We start from the raw sequence: 15,890 nt of genomic DNA, 5'->3' as shown, positions 1-15,890 counted from the left end.
CACCATCCCAGGGATTAGTCTGGTGACCCTCCGTTGCACTCCCTCTGTGGCAAGTCTATCCTTCCTTAGATAAGGAAACCAAAACTGTACACAATACTCCAACACAATCTCACCAAGGCTCTATACAATTGCAGCAAGACATCTTTATTCCTGTACTCATGACCCCTCGTGTTAAGGCCAACATTCCATTTGCCTTCCTAATTGATTGCTGCACCTGCATGCGAGCTTTTAGTGTCTCATGAACAAGGACACCCAGGTCCCTTTGGACATCAACACTTCCCAACCTCTCACCATTTAAGAAATATTCTGTCTTTCTGTTTATTCTACCAAAGTGGATAACTTCACACTTATTCACATTATATTCCATCTGTCATTTCATTCACTTATCCTGTCCAAGTCCCCTGGAAGCCTCCTTGTAACCTCCTCACAGCTCACATCCTTTACAATTGGCATATTCTTCTCCATGCTGCTATTTTAAAATTTCAGTGTCTCAGATGGGGTTGTCCACCTGCATACCAGAGCTGATGACAAGCTGTTCATCTTGGCAAGACTGCGCACCAAGACCAAAATGAGTCAGTTCTTGGTCTGTGAGTTGCTCTTTGCTGATGACGCTGTGCTGACATCCCATAATGAAGTTCATTAACAGCAGCTTGTATATCGGTTCTCCCTGGCCTGCAAGGAGTTTGGACTGACGATCAGCATCAGGAAGATCAAAGTTATGGGCCAGGACTAGAGACTCCACCTTCCATCAACATCGACAGGCTCACTTTGGAGGTTGTCAACAGCTTCACATACCTTGGATCAACAATCACCAGCAATCTGTCCCTTGATACTGAAATCAGCACCAGGATTGTCAATGCTGCAGCTGTCATGTCAAAGTTGAGAAGACGAGTGTGAACCGACAGCAAACTGATCGAAAATACAAAACTCCGCGTGTAACAGGCTTGTGTTCTCAGCACCCTCCTTTAGAATAGAGAAGCATCAACAACTTATACAAGCCAAGAAAAGCAGCTGAACAGCTTCCACCTCCACTGTCTCAGATGGATATTGGGCATCTCCTGGCAGGACAGAGTGCCGAATGCAGAAGTACACCAGCGTGCAGGGATCCGCAGCATGTTTGCCCTCTTGAGTCAGCGGTGACTCTGTTGACTGAGTCATGTGTGCTGAATGGATGACGGTCGCTTTGCCAAAGACACGCTCTATGGTGAGCTTGCTATCAGCACGAGACCAACAGGTCACCCACATCTGTGATACAAGGACATCTGCAAAGCGAGATCTCAAGCTGACTGGGATTGGAGTCAATGCATGGGAAGTCCTTCCTGCTGACTGGAATTCCTGGAGAAAGGCATTCAGGAAGACCATGGTAAAAGCAGAGGACCAAAGAAATGACCAGATGGTGGGAAAGAGAGCACAGAGGAAGGAAAAATTATCAGTCGACCTCGGGCCAATGATATTCATCTGTACCAGCTGCGGAAGGGATTGTCACTCACGAGTCATCCTCTACAGCCACAACAAACGATGTTTCACACAGAAGTGACGTACACCCCGGGTGTAGCCCATCGTCTTCGGAGACAGACGGTTGCCTATTACAATTACAACTACAGCAACAACTACAAGAGCGAGTCAGAGGCTGGGAACACTGCCGTGACGAACTCAGCTCTTGACTCGCCAAAGCCTGCCCAGTATCTATAAGGCCTTCCTCTGATTTCAATTGCACAAACATTTGTGATCTGGCTCTGTAGTTTAGTTGGTTAAAGCACCTGTCTAGAAAACAGGAGATCCTGGGTTCAACTCCCAGCAGAGCCTCATTTCACAGTTGCAACATGCTTGAAAAGTTTCATTATCAACACTGACATCTGTGTCTTGTGAACTTTAATTCAAAATACTTGATGAATTTCAATCACATAAAAAAACAGCCTTTGTGAAGGATATGAGTTTGGAATGGCTGTTTCTCCTTGCACAGAATTTCAGTGCTAATACATCAAAGTTAACTTCTTTGGCATAAATTTGATCACAGTTCCATTCAACCTGGAAAACAGCTTGATATTAATCTCACTGAAGGAGAGTGTTTGTGTCATTATGTGTTGCTTTTAACCGAGACTGGGACATGACGCAAGTGGGAGGGTTTATCTGAGGTTTGGAATATTTGTCAGTCAGGAACAAGAAAAATCAAAGGAACCAAATAAGAAAACCTAAGTCTCATGTGGTTCCCGAGAAACGGTGAGAAGATATTAAACTTTGTTGTATTTAATACAACTGTGTGAACTTTGATCTTTGCGGCCTTTTGTAAACAGTATTTGAAGGGTCTCAGTAAAAATGTTCAGTGTTGATGAGAGTGGGGTCTGGGTAAGCAGCTGCTTCATGTGACAGGGTCAGGACTGGATGCAGGAAGTTGTCTGACAGTCTCTCTCTGATGAGTTGAGTTGATTTTCAACTGGCAGCTGTTGCTGTGTTGATAATTCAAGTTCCCTCCACCGATTTTTTTGGACAGACAGTGCAGTATGAGGATGTAAAGGGTTAATGCTGAAAACAGTGGGATTAACCCCTCCCACAATCAGAGTGATGATGTAACAGTCACATGAGATGAGGTTTGGGAGGAGAGAGCAGCACCAAGGATGCTAGTTTCGGAGGCTTGATGAGTGTGTATATAGTATTGTGTAAATTAGAAAAGAGCTCTTAGTTCTTTCAGCAGGAAATGTGTCCAGAAAATATCACGAAAATCACAATTTCATTATTCAGGAGTTGGAACACAGGGATATTAACTCCAAGTGACAGTAGTGGTTTCATTTAACAAAAGAAAAGGAGAGAATAATATTGCTCATTGATTGAAATCCCCCAGTGAGGAGACAGTTAAACAGGTGATCTGTTGGGGCATCCTTCGATCCAAGGTTTCGGCAGCATTTAATCTCCCTTTTCGGTGAAATTCTCTGTTTTTTGCATCTTTTTTTAATCCAGCTTTGATGGACCAGTGAAAAAACTGAAAAAAGTGAACAGATCCATCCTTTCTTTTCTTCCTTCTTCCCATCAGTTTCTCTTTTCTGTCCCAATTTAATCTGCTGTTTTATCCATTCCAATCATAATTCAACATTCCAACCTAATCTATTTGTTATTCCACAGTGTCTCTCCATGTGTTTTATTCTGTTGTATTCTCTCACAGTCTGTTTGATGATCAATTTTACATCTCACTCTCTGTTCTGGTGAAGATCAGAAGCAGTGTTATCTGTTTGCAACACCCGACAAGTCGGCCTGAGGCTGTGTCTCATCGATAATGTGGAGTTAGGAACATAGGAACATAGGAGCAGGAGTCGACCATTCAGCACATCGAGCCTGCCCCACCATTCAATATGATCATGGCTGATCATCCACTTCAATGCCCTTTTCCCCACACTTTCCTCATATTCCCTTATGTCATTTGTATTTAGAAATCTGTCAATCTCTGCTTTAAACATACTCAATGACTGAGCTTCCACAGCCCTCTGGGGTACAGAATTCCAAAGATTCACAACCCTCTGAGTAACAACATTTCTCCTCAAAACTGTCCGAAGTGGCATGCCCCTTATTTTGAAATTGCGTCCCCTGGTTCTCGACTCCCCAACCAGGGAAACATCTTAGCTGCATCTACCCTGACTGTCCTTTAAATATTTTGTAGGTTTCAATGAGATCACCTCTCATTCTTCAAAACTCCAGAGAATACAGCCCCAGTTTCCCCAATCTCTCTTCATAGGACAGTCCCACCATCCCAGGAACAAGTCTGATGAACCTTCTTTGCACTCTATCTATGGCAATAATATCCTTCCTAAGGCAAGGGGACCAAAATTGCACACAGTACTCCAAGTGCAGTCTAACCAAGGTTCCATACAATTGAAGCAAGAATTCACTACTCCTGTACTCAAATCCTCTTGTGATAAAGGCTAACATACTATTAGCCTTCCTAATTGCTTGCTGCACCTGAATGTTAGCTGTCAGTGACTTATTGCCATGGATACCAGGTCACCCTTATACTCTATACCTCAGTTAATAAAGGAAAGGATTCCATTTACCTGCTGAACCAGCTTATTGACCTGCACTGCTACTTCAGGGATCTGTGGACATTCACTCCAACGTCCCTCACTTCCTCTACACCGTTCAGTGTTCTCCCATTAATTGTGTATTCCTTTGCCTTTTTTGACGCCTGCTCTCGCTGTTCCCTGCTCTCCGAATGAACTCTTGCTCCCTCTCTCTCCTGGGCTCTTTATGCTCCACTCTGCTCTCACTGTTTCCCGCTCTCTTAATGTATCAATATTTGTTTGCCTTGTGTTTAATTTAAAATATGGATTAGCTGTATTTTACAGTTGTAGGTTTTATTTGGTAGTCCTGTACAAGTTGTGGATTGGTATTCAATATTAAGCTCTGTGAAAACGATTGTGAATGAAAATATAACTTTCAATCTTATACATGGGCTGGTCTGCAAGCTCCAAGTCCTTCATTTTGTAGTAATGGAATTGATACTGTATCTTTCAGTCTTAATCTCTGTGGGATTTTTGAACTGGTATGTAATGCATAACTTGGTCTAACGTTCTGATGTACATTATTGGGATTCATAGGATCATAGGAAATAGGGGCATTAGGCCATTCAGCCCATCGAGCCTGCTCCAACATTCAAACAGATCGTGACTGATCATCTACCTCTCCGCCATTTTTCTCTGCCATCTCCATATCGCTTGATCTTGTTAGTATTTAGAAATCTATCGATTTCTGTCTTGAATATGTTCAATGATTGATCTTCCACAGCCCTCTGGGATAAAGAATTCCACAGATTTTGCACCCTCTGAGTAAAGAAATTCCTGCTCATCTCAGTCTGCCCTTATTCTGAGACTGTGTCCCCTTGTTCTGGACTCACTAGACAGAGGAAACATCCTATCCATATCTACCCTGTGACACCCTGTAAGAACTTTGTCTGTTTCAATGAGATCACCTCTCATTCTTCAAAACTCTAGAGAATTTAGGCCCAGTTTCTGCAGTCTCTCATCATCAGACAATCCCACCATCCGAGGGGATGAGACCGGTGAATCTCTGTTGCACTCCCTCTGTGACAAGTCTATCCTTCCTTCGATAAGGAAACCAAAATTGTACAGAATACTCCAGGTGCGGTCTCATCTAGACTTCATACATCTTTACTCATGTACTCAAATACGCTTTCAATGAAGCCAACATACCATTTGCCTTCCGAATTGCTTGCTGCACCTGCATAGTAGCTTTTCGTGTCTCATGAACAAGGACACCCAGGTGCCTTTGGACATCGACACTTCTCAACCTCTCACCATTTAAGAAATACTCTGTCTTTCTGTTTATTTGACCAAAGTGGAGAACTTCACACTTATTCACATTATATTCCATCTGCCATGTTCTTGCCCATTCATTTAACCTGTCCAAATCCCCTTGAAGCCTCCTTGCATTCATTCTGCACCTTTCAATCAGGTAAATTTTGTCTGTTCTATTTCAGATTTTATATTTAAAATGTGACCATGGTGACAGAGTTTATTTAGATCTGATAGTGAGTTTGTTTTTGGACTGTGATTGATATATCAACCTGTCAGCTGTACTGAATTGGAGTGAAATAGAAACAACTTCTGTCTCTCCTGCTGTTGTTTGACTGTTGGATTGAAAATGTGTCTCTTGACTTTGGGATCAGTGTCTGTCTGACTACTTCTTTTGTTTGTTCCAGTGGAACTGATGAGCTGGCAGTATCTCTGTGCTTTGGGAGTGATCCTGTACCGACTGTGTGTTGGAACGAGATCACTGCACATTTCCTTGTGTCCAAGAATCACCACATCTATTCAGGTTCCGTCATGTATTTTCCTGCAGGAATGAAAGAACTGGTGAGGTAGAAGATACAAAAGCGATCAATGTAATCGTCCCAATAATAATCATTGTGAGCAATCACAAAATGAAAACCAAGAACACAAACGGTGTCAGTGTCTGCCTCCACTGCAGTACTGCAGTATTCAGCTTCTGTTTACCAGGTGTTTGCAGTGGTTTTACAACAAGTTTGTGACATTCAGAAACAACACAAGCCCTGCACTGCTCAATGACTGGGACTGTCCGAAAGAGCAGTGACCTTTACACAGTCACATTTCTATTTCAACGGAAAACAAGCAGCCACTATTTAAAATGTGCCTTTCACACTTCTCACCTGGTGTCTGCAATAAATGCTCTTTGTCTAACTGTCCACATCGTTAGTTTGCGGCTATTTTCCCCCCACTGTTCACAATCCAACAAACAGTGAGAGACTGGAACTAAAGCAGGAAAATTCCCTCTCCTTTGGGTGGTGAAATTGTCAGTGATTTTCAATAGTGATTTCTTCCCATTGTGTCTCCCTGAGCCTGTACAGACACTGTCCGAGAATGAACTCTCCCTTCCCCGTGTCCCCGGCTCACTCCATGTTCCGGGAGCAGCTCCTGCTCCACAGTGTCTGTTACAAACACTCCCCGACTCCCCCTCAACTTCCCACCACTCAATGCTAATCTCTGAGCACATCTGCGGACACGCTCCCAAAGCAGTGGCTGCTGGAAGTAGATGCTGTTTGTTCCCTTCCCCCGGGCCCGGGAAGTCTCCATTAGCAGCTGATTTAAAGCATCTTCCCCTGATTGAGTGAATGGCCTCACAGACAGGGTTGGGGAAAGGCTGCGCATGGGCTCCACTCCTTATTGTGACGTCCCACTGGGGCGGGGCTGCATCGCGCGTGCGCAGATCTCTGCAGCAATTCAGCATTCAAACATCAATGGGAACTTTCCCCATTTCACCCTCATCAAAGTCCCAAAGAAAGTGAAGAGGGGCTTGGACTGGAGGGAGTGAGGGGCGGGGTAGGGGGAACCTAGAACCCAGAAAGCTGCCCACTTGCCCCATTTAGATGCTCAATTTGCGGTCATTCCCTGCAGGGGGTTTGTTATTATTGAGCCCCTCCTGGTAAAACAATCCGATAGAAAGAGGGGAGAAAGGAGGGAGCCGGTCTGTTTGCTGGGACCTTGCAGAATTCATTTCAGCTGCAAAAGTCCCGGGTTATATTAACCCGAGTGAAACACGCTGTCAGTGAGAGGAAAACCGAACGGCCCTTTTCATCTTTTCATTGGAAACAAAGTAGAGCCGGAAGTGCGGCGAGCAGAGCAGACACACAAGCTCAATGACAGGAGAGCTCGGCCGTCCCTGAGTTTCAGCTCCCGGCTCTTACATTTCCTCATCCACACTGCCTTTACTGTGGATGTTCAGGGGTTCCTGGTCGGATCTGAGGACTGTATCCATTAAACATTCTGAGTCAGGAGATCCACACACTCTCTGTTATCAAGATTTATGGGCAGGAATGTTTCAAAACTTTGTCTATTAAATCATTGTATTATTCACAGAACTAATGAGGCAATCGGTTCATTATTCAGGCCTTGAACTTGGTTTGGGTCGACCGAAAACTGAAAGCTTCAGCACCTTTCCACTTCTTCACTAATATAACTGATTTTTTTGATGAAGTAACAGAAAAGGTTGATGAAGGGAAAGCAATGGATGTTGTCTATATGGATTTTAAGAAAGCGTTTGACAGACTACCACATAAAAGGCTGGGTAACAAAACTGAGGCTCCTGGAATAGGAGGGTCAGTATCTGCTTGGATTAAAAAATGGATGAAATATCAAGAAAGGCGAGTTGTGGTATTTGGCTGTTTTTCAGAATGGAAGATGGTGAACAGTGATGTCCACAAGGGTCAGTGTCAGGACCACCATATATAGAAATGACTTGAATCTTGGAATCACAGAATCACAGAATTGTTACTACACAGAAGGAGGCCATTTGGCCCATCGTGTCTGCACTGACTCTCCAAATGAGCAATTCACCTGATGTCACTTCCCCGTCTTCTCCCCATAATTCTGCACATTCTTCCTTTTCAGATAACAGTCTAATTCCCCTTTGAATGCTTCAATTGAACCTGCCTCCATCACATTCTCAGGCAGTTCATACTTTAACCACTCGCTGTGTGAAAAAGTTTTTCCTCATGTCGCTTTTGCTTCTTTTACCAATTACTTTAAATCTGTGCCCTCTCGTTCTCGATCCTTTCACAAGTGGGAACAGTTTCTCCCTATCCACTCTGTCCACACCCCTCATCATTTTGAATACCACTATGAAATCTCCTCTTAGCCTTCTTTTCTCCAAGGAAAACAGTCCTAACTTCTCCAATCTATCTTCATAACTGAAGTTCCTCATCCCTGGAACCATTCTCATGAATCTTTTCCATAATCTCTCCAATGCCTTCACATCTTTCCTAAAGTGTGGCACCCAGAACTGGATGCAGTACTTCAGCTGAGGCTAGTGTCTTATACAAGTTCAACATGACCTCCTTGTTCTTGTACTCTATGCCTCTATTACTAAAGCCGAGGATACTGTATGCTTTATTAACCACTCTCTCAACCAATGACATATAACCCCAGGTCCCACTGCACCTGCACCCCCTTTAGAATTGTACCCTTTATTCTACATTGTCACTCCATGTTCTTCCTACCAAAATGAATCAATTCACATTTCTCTGCATTGAACTTCACCTGTCATCTGTCCTCCCATTCCACCAACTTGTCTATGTCCTTTTGAAGTTCTACACTATCATCCTTACAGTTCACAATGCTTCCAATTTTCGTATCATCCATAAACTTTGAAATTCTGCCCTGTACACCAAGGTCTCGGTCATTAATATATATCAGGAAAGGCAAGGGTCCCAACACTGACTCCTGGGGAACTCCACTACAAACCTTCCTCTAGCCCGAAGAACATCCATTGATCACTACTCTTTGTTTCCTGTCACTCAGCCAATTCCATATCCATGTTACTACTGTCCCTTTTATTCCATGAGTTATAACTTTGTTCACAAGTCTGTTGTGTTGCACTGTATCAAACTCCTTTTGAAAGTCAATAAAAGCAAAATACTGCAGATGCTAGAAATCTGAAATGTAAACAAAAAGTGCTGGAAATACTCAGCAGGTCTGGCAGCATCTGTGGAGAGAGAAGCAGAGTTAACGTTTCAGGTCAGTGACCTTTCAGATGCTGTCAGACCTTTTGAAAGTCCATGTACACCACATCAACAGCATTGCCCTCATCAGCCTTCTCTGTTCCCTCATCAAAAAACTCCAGCAGGACAGTTAAACATGACTTTCCCTTAAGAAATCCATGCTGTCTTTCCTGAATTAACCCACATTTATCCATGGGACTATTAATTTTGTCCCGAATTATTCTTTCGAGAAGTTTTCCCACCACCGAAATTGAAATGACTGGGGAGTGAGATGAGGTGAGTTGCTTTAGCAGAGAGCCAGCATGGGCTCGTCAGACCGAATGACCTCCTTCTGTGCTTTAGCCATTCTATGATTGTATGATTCTAGCGACAACTGTTGGTGGAGAGGCAGTGATGCAGGAATGGGTTGACAGAAAGGGAAAAGTCTGGGCTGGTGTGTGTTTGCAGCATTTGCAGCTTGTGTTCGGGTTTGTGAATAAAGGTGATTTGGAAGCTGTGTTCCAAATTGAAGTGTTTATTGGAAGCAAGAAGTTGATGTAAATGAAGAATAAAACGTGTTAAGATGAAGCGTGGTGTGATTGTGGATAGCAGTAAATATGGTGCTGGTGAATTATTTGTGTTAATAAACATCCACTGCACCCTCTGCTGCAGGCTGCTGTTTATATCCAGCTGTGTATTAGTGCTGTGTGTTAACTAGATAAATGTTTGTTTCAACGCTGTTTATAAAGCAATAGCATTGCACTCAAACAGTCCCAGACATAGCAACACACGTACAAAAGCAAAATACTGCAGATGCTGGAAATCGGAAACATAAACAGAAAATGCTTGAAATAGTCAGCAGGTCTGGCAGCATCTGTGGAGAAAGAAACAAAGTTAATGTGAGCTAAGGAAACAGACCTGAACTGTTTACTGTTTCTCTCTGCACAGATGCTGCCAGACCTACTTAGGATTTCCAGCATTTTCTGTTTTTATTACAGCAACACCTTTGATCAGCAGTAGCGGTGATAGTGCGAGCCAGGGGGCAGCTGGGAAGGTACGTTTCACTATAAAGTACTGACCTGGCGATTCGGCGGACGCGGACACGGGGACTGCTGTGTAAGTGAACTTATATATTCGGGCAGTGGCTAAACCCGAAACACTACACGTGTAGTGTCTCCCACCCATCCTCCTCCTCCAACCAAAAAAAGGACTCTTGTGTGGAGGGTTTGGTAAGGTAAGGTTTTCCTTTATATTTTTTTATTCTCTGTTGTCAATTTAGAGCAGAGGGGATGGAAGCTAGGGCAGTTGCATGCTCCTCTTGCAGGATGTGGGAGGTAAGGGTCACCACTTGTGTCCCTGCTGACATCACCTGTGAGAAGTGCACCCAACTCCAGCTCCTCACAGAGCGCGTTAGGGAACTGGAGCTGGAGCTGGATGAACTTCGGATCATGCGGGAGGCAGAGGGGATGATAGAGAGCAGTTATAGGGAAGTACTGACACCTAAGTCACAGGATAAAGGTAGCTGGGTGACCATCAGGGGAGGGAAAGGGAATAGGCGCACAGTGCAGGGATCCCCTGTGGCCGTTCCCTTCAATAATAAGTATACCGTTTTGGATACGGTCGGGGGGGGGGACCTACCAGGGGAAAGACACAGCGGCCAGATCTCTCCCACTGAGCCTGGCTCTGCGGCTCAGAAGGGAAGGGTGGAGAATAGGAGAGCGATAGTAACAGGAGATTCAATGGTTAGAGGAACAGACAGGAGATGCTGTGGTCGCGAACGAGACTCCCGGATGGCATGTTGCCTCCTGGGTGCCAGGGTCAGGCATGTCTCAGATCGAGTCTACAGGATTCTTAAGGGTGAGGGGGAGCAGCCAGAAGTCGTGGCCCATATCGGTACCAATGACATAGCTAGGAAAATGGATGAGGACCTGAAAAGCGAATATAGGAGTTAGGTTGGAAGCTAAAAGGCAGGACGAGCAGAGTAGTAATCTCAGGATTGATACCGGTGCCACGTGCTCGTGCGGCTAGAAACAGAGAGTGAGTGCAGCTGAACACGTGGCTACAGAGCTGGTGTAGCAGGGAGGGCTTCAGTTATGTGGATCATTGGGATACCTTCTGGGGAAGGTGGGACCTGTACAAGAAGGACGGGTTGCATCTGAACTGGAGGGGCACCAATATCCTGGGCGGGAGGTTTGCTAGAGCTCTTCGGGAGGGTTTAAACTAGTTTGGCAGGGGGATGGGAAACGGAGCTATGGATCAGTGGATGGGGTAGCTGTTGAACAGGCAGATACCGAGTGCAGAGAGTCTGTGAGGAAGGTTAGACAGTTGACAGGGCAAAGTTTCAGCCAGTATGATGGGTTGAAGTGTGTCTATTTTAATGCAAGAAGTGTCAGGAATAAGAGTGATGAACTTAGAGCATGGATCAGTACTTCGAGCTACGATGTTGTGGCCATTACGGGCACTTGGAGATCACAGGGACAGGAATTGATGTTGGATGTTCCGGGGTTTAGATGTTTCAAAAGGAATAGGGAGGGAGGTAAAAGAAGTGGGGGAGTGGCATTGTTAATCAGGGATAGTATCACAGCTGCAGAAAGGGAGGTCATCGAGGAGGGTTTGTCTACTGAGTCATTATGGGTGGAAGTCAGAAACAGGAAAGGAGCAGTCACTTTATTGGGAGTTTTCCATAGACCCCTCAATAGCAACAGAGACACGGAGGAACAGATTGGGAGGCAGATTTTGGAAAGGTGCAGAAGTAACAGGGTTGTTGTCATGGGTGACTTCAACTTCCCTAATATTGATTGGAACCTCCTTAGTGCAAATAGTTTGGATGGAGCAGTTTTTGTCAGGTGTGTCCAGGAAGGTTTCCTGACTCAATATGTAGATAGGCTGACTAGAGGGGAAGCTATGTTGGATTTGGTGATTGGCAACGAACAAGGCCAGGTGGCAGATCTCTCGGTGGGAGAGCATTTCGGTGCTGGTGATCACAACTCCCTGACCTTTACTATCGTCATGGAGAGGGACAGGAGCAGACGGGATGGGAAAATATTTAATTGGGGGAGGGGGAATTACAATGCTATTAGGCAGGAACTGGGGTGCATAAATTGGGAACAGATGTTTTCAGGGAAATGCACGACAGAAATGTGGAGGTTGTTTAGGGAGCACTTGCTGCGACTGCTGGATAGGTTTGTCCCGATGAGGCAAGGAAGGGATGGAAGGGTGAAGGAACCTTGGATGACAAGAAATGTGGAACAGCTAGTCAAGAGGAAGAAGGAAGCTTACTTAAGGTTGAGGAAGCAAGGATCAGACAGGGCTCTAGAGGGTTCCAAGGTAGCCAGGAAGGAACTGAAGAATGGACTTAGGAGAGCTAGAAGGGGACATGAAAAAGTCTTGGCGGGTAGGATTAAGGAAAATCCCAATGCGTTCTACACTTATGTGAGGAACAAGAGGATGGCCAGAGTGAGGGTAGGGCCGATCAAGGATATTGGAGGCAAATTGTGCCTGGAGTCGGAGGAGGCAGGGGAGGTCCTAAATGAATACTTTGCTTCAGTATTCACTAGTGAGAGGGACCTGGTCGTTTGTGAGGACAGCGTGAAACAGGCTGATATGCTCGAACAGGTTGATGTTAAGAGGGAGGATGTGCTGGAAATTTTGAAAGACATGAGGACAGATAAGTCCCTGGGGCCAGACGGGATATACCCAAGGATATTAAGGAAAGCGAGGGAAGAGATTGCCGCGCCTTTGGCGATGATCTTTGCGTCCTCACTGTCCACTGGAGTAGTACCAGATGATTGGAGGGTGGCAAATGTTATTCCCTTGTTCAAGAAAGGGAATAGGGATAACCCTGGGAATTATAGACCAGTCAGTCTTACGTAGGTAGTGGGCAAATTATTGGAGAGGATTCTGAGAGACAGGATTTATGATTAGTTGGAAAAGCATAGTTTGATTAGAGACAGTCAGCATGGCTTTGTGAGGGGCAGGTCATGCCTCACAAGCCTTATTACATTCTTTGAAGATGTGACAAAACACATTGATGAAGGAAGAGCAGTGGATGTGGTGTACGTGGATTTCAGCAAGGCGTTTGATAAGGTTCCCCATGGTAGGCTCATTCAGAAAGTAAGGAGGCATGGGATACAGGGAAAGTTGGCTGTCTGGATACAGAATTGGCTGGCCATAGAAGACAGAGGGTGGTAGTAGATGGAAAGTATTCAGCCTGGAGCTCGGTGACCAGTGGTGTTCCGCAGGGATCTGTTCTGGGACCTCTGCTCTTTGTGATTTTTATTAATGACTTGGATGAGGAAGTGGAAGTCTGGGTTAGCAAGTTTGCCGGTGACACGAAGGTTGCTGGAGTTGTGGATAGTGTGGAAGGCTGTTGTAGGTTGCAACAGGACATTGACATGATGCAGAGCTGGGCTGAGAAGTGGCAGATGGAGTTCAACCTGGAAAAGTGTGAAGTGATTCATTTTGGAGGGTTGAATTTGAATGCAGAATACAGGCGAAAAGACAGGATTCTTGATAGTGTGGAGGAACAGAGGGATCTTGGGGCCCATGTCCATAGATCGCTCAAAGTTGCCACCCAAGTTGATAGGGTTGTTAAGAAGGCGTATGGTGTGTTGGCTTTCATTAACAGGGTGATTGAGTTTAAGAGCCGCGAGGTTATGCTGCAGCTCTATAAAGCCCTGGTTAGACCACACTTGGAATATTGTGTTCAGTTCTGGTCGTCTCATTATAGGAAGGATGTGGAAGCTTTAGAGAGGGTGCAGAGGAGATTTATCAGGATGCTGCCTGGACTGGAGGGCATGTCTTACAAAGAAAGATTGAGGGAGCTGGGACTTTTCTCATTGGAACGAAGAAGGATGAGAGGTGACTTGATAGAGGGGTACAAGATGATGAGAGGCATAGATAGAGTGGATAGCCAGAGACTTTTTCCCAGGGTGGAAAGGGCTATCACCAGGGGGCATAATTTTAAGGTGATGGAGGAATGTTTCGGGGAGATGTCAGAGGTAGGTTCTTCACACAAGAGAGTGGTGGGTGCGTGGAATGCACTGCCAGCGGTGGTAGTAGAAGCAGATACATTAGGGACATTTAAGCGTCTCTTGGATAGGTACATGGATGATAGTAGAATGAAGGGTATGTAGGTAGTTTTGATCTTAGAGTAGGTTAAAGGTACGGCACATCATCGTGGGCCGAAGGGCCTGTACTGTGCTGTACTGTTCTATGTTCTATGTTCTGTAACACAGGTGTTGGGAGGCTCAGCCTGGCTACGCAATGTTACAAGGACGCTGAGTGACACCATCGACAACGGGACAGAGAGAAAAACACATAGAAAACTAATAGACTGTGAGGAAGCAAAAATGTGGAATGGAGAGAGAGAGACAGACAACGAAACTGAGATGGAGAAACAAGGCATTTGTATGATTGTGCTCTCCCTGTTGTCTAAAGGTATTTCCTGTTGTGTGAATATGTTTTCTGTTGTGTAAAGATGTACCCTGTTGTTGTGTAAAGGTTTTCCCTGTTATTGTTTTATTTTCTGCTGCTGACCGTCTCCTCACTGTGACCATTTGCCCTGGTTTTATTGTGGCCAACATCACCATCTGGTGGTGGAGAGGAGGCTCTGCAGGAAGGGGTTGACAAAGTGGGAGAGACTCGGCTGGTTCGTGTTTGCAGTTTGTGTTCGTGTGAGCAAAAGTGATTTGTTACTGATTGATGTGTTCACTAGAAGGAAAAAGCTGATTGCAATCGAGCGCGTCTTGCTTTTCTGGGGAAACACTTGATGTTTTGAAAGTGAACTGTTTGTCTTTCTGCCAAGCGTAAATAGCAAAGAATGGTTTTGATCCATCGACCTCTGGGTTATGAGCCCAGCACGCTTCCGCTGCGCCACTCTGCTAACTGCTGTTTTGAATTTTAGCTGCCTGTTAGTGAAATATGTTCATTTCCCCAATGTTTTTATCAAAATAGGATTGGAGTCGGATTTCTCAAGAATCCCAGACTCAGCAACACACGTGCTGACGGACTCACCCTCACTGCACAATGACACAAGGACACTGAGTAACAGCACCGATAATGAGGCAGGCAGAGAAAGACACACAGAAAACCAGGTAGATATTATCAGGACCCAGAAAGGAACAGACAGAGAAAGGTACTGAGCAAACCAGCAAGAGACAGCGAGATAAAAGCAAAATACTGCGGATGCTGGAAATCTGAAATAAAAACAAGAAATGCTGGAACCACTCAGCAGGTCTGGCAGCATCTGTGGAAAGAGAAGCAGAGTTAACGTTTCGGGTCAGTGACCCTTCATCGGAACGAAGAGTTAACGTTTCATCGTTCCGATGAAGGGTCACTGACCCGAAACGTTAACTCTGTTTCTCTTTCCACAGATGCTGCCAGACCTGCTGAGTGGTTCCAGCATTTCTTGTTTTTATTATAAGAGACAGCGAGAGACTGATGAACACCACTTGGAGGGAGCACTGAGGGTGGCAAGGGACAGAATGTAGTCTGGCTGGGGGGTTTCAATGTCCATCACCATGAGTGGCTCGGTAGCACCACTACTGACCATGCTGGCCGAGTCCTAACGGACATAGCTGCTCGATTGGGTCTGCAGTAGGTGGTGAGGGAACTAACAAGAGGGAAAAACATACTTGACCTCATCCTCACCAATCTGCCTGCCGCAGATGCATCAGTCCATGACAGTATTGGTGGGAGTGACCACTGCACAGTCCTTGTGGAGATGATGTCCCGTCTTCACATTGAGGATACCCTCTGTCGTGTTGTGTGCCACTACCACTGTGCTCAATGGGATAGATTTTGAACAGATCTAGCAATGTATAACTGGGCATCCATGAGGTGCTGTGGACCATTAGCAGCAGCGGAATTGTTGTCAACCACATTCTATAAC

The 15,890-nt window shown here is 45.1% G+C and overlaps 2 non-coding genes across 2 annotated transcripts; one reads left to right on the top strand and one right to left on the bottom strand.

Moving 5' to 3' along the window:
* The first annotated feature begins 1,732 nt into the window (after window positions 1-1,732).
* Window positions 1,733-1,806, top strand: trnas-aga (transfer RNA serine (anticodon AGA)). The gene has a single exon. It is a non-coding gene; the product is annotated as a tRNA-Ser (tRNA).
* Window positions 1,807-14,810: 13,004 nt separating this feature from the next.
* Window positions 14,811-14,882, bottom strand: trnam-cau (transfer RNA methionine (anticodon CAU)). The gene has a single exon. It is a non-coding gene; the product is annotated as a tRNA-Met (tRNA).
* Between the last annotated feature and the right edge of the window lie 1,008 nt (window positions 14,883-15,890).

This window comes from Heterodontus francisci, unplaced genomic scaffold (genome assembly GCF_036365525.1).
Source record: "Heterodontus francisci isolate sHetFra1 unplaced genomic scaffold, sHetFra1.hap1 HAP1_SCAFFOLD_51_1, whole genome shotgun sequence".
Classification (NCBI taxonomy): domain Eukaryota; kingdom Metazoa; phylum Chordata; class Chondrichthyes; order Heterodontiformes; family Heterodontidae; genus Heterodontus; species Heterodontus francisci.
Note: the sequence above shows the minus strand (reverse complement) of the source record. Positions and strands in the feature narration are given on the sequence as shown.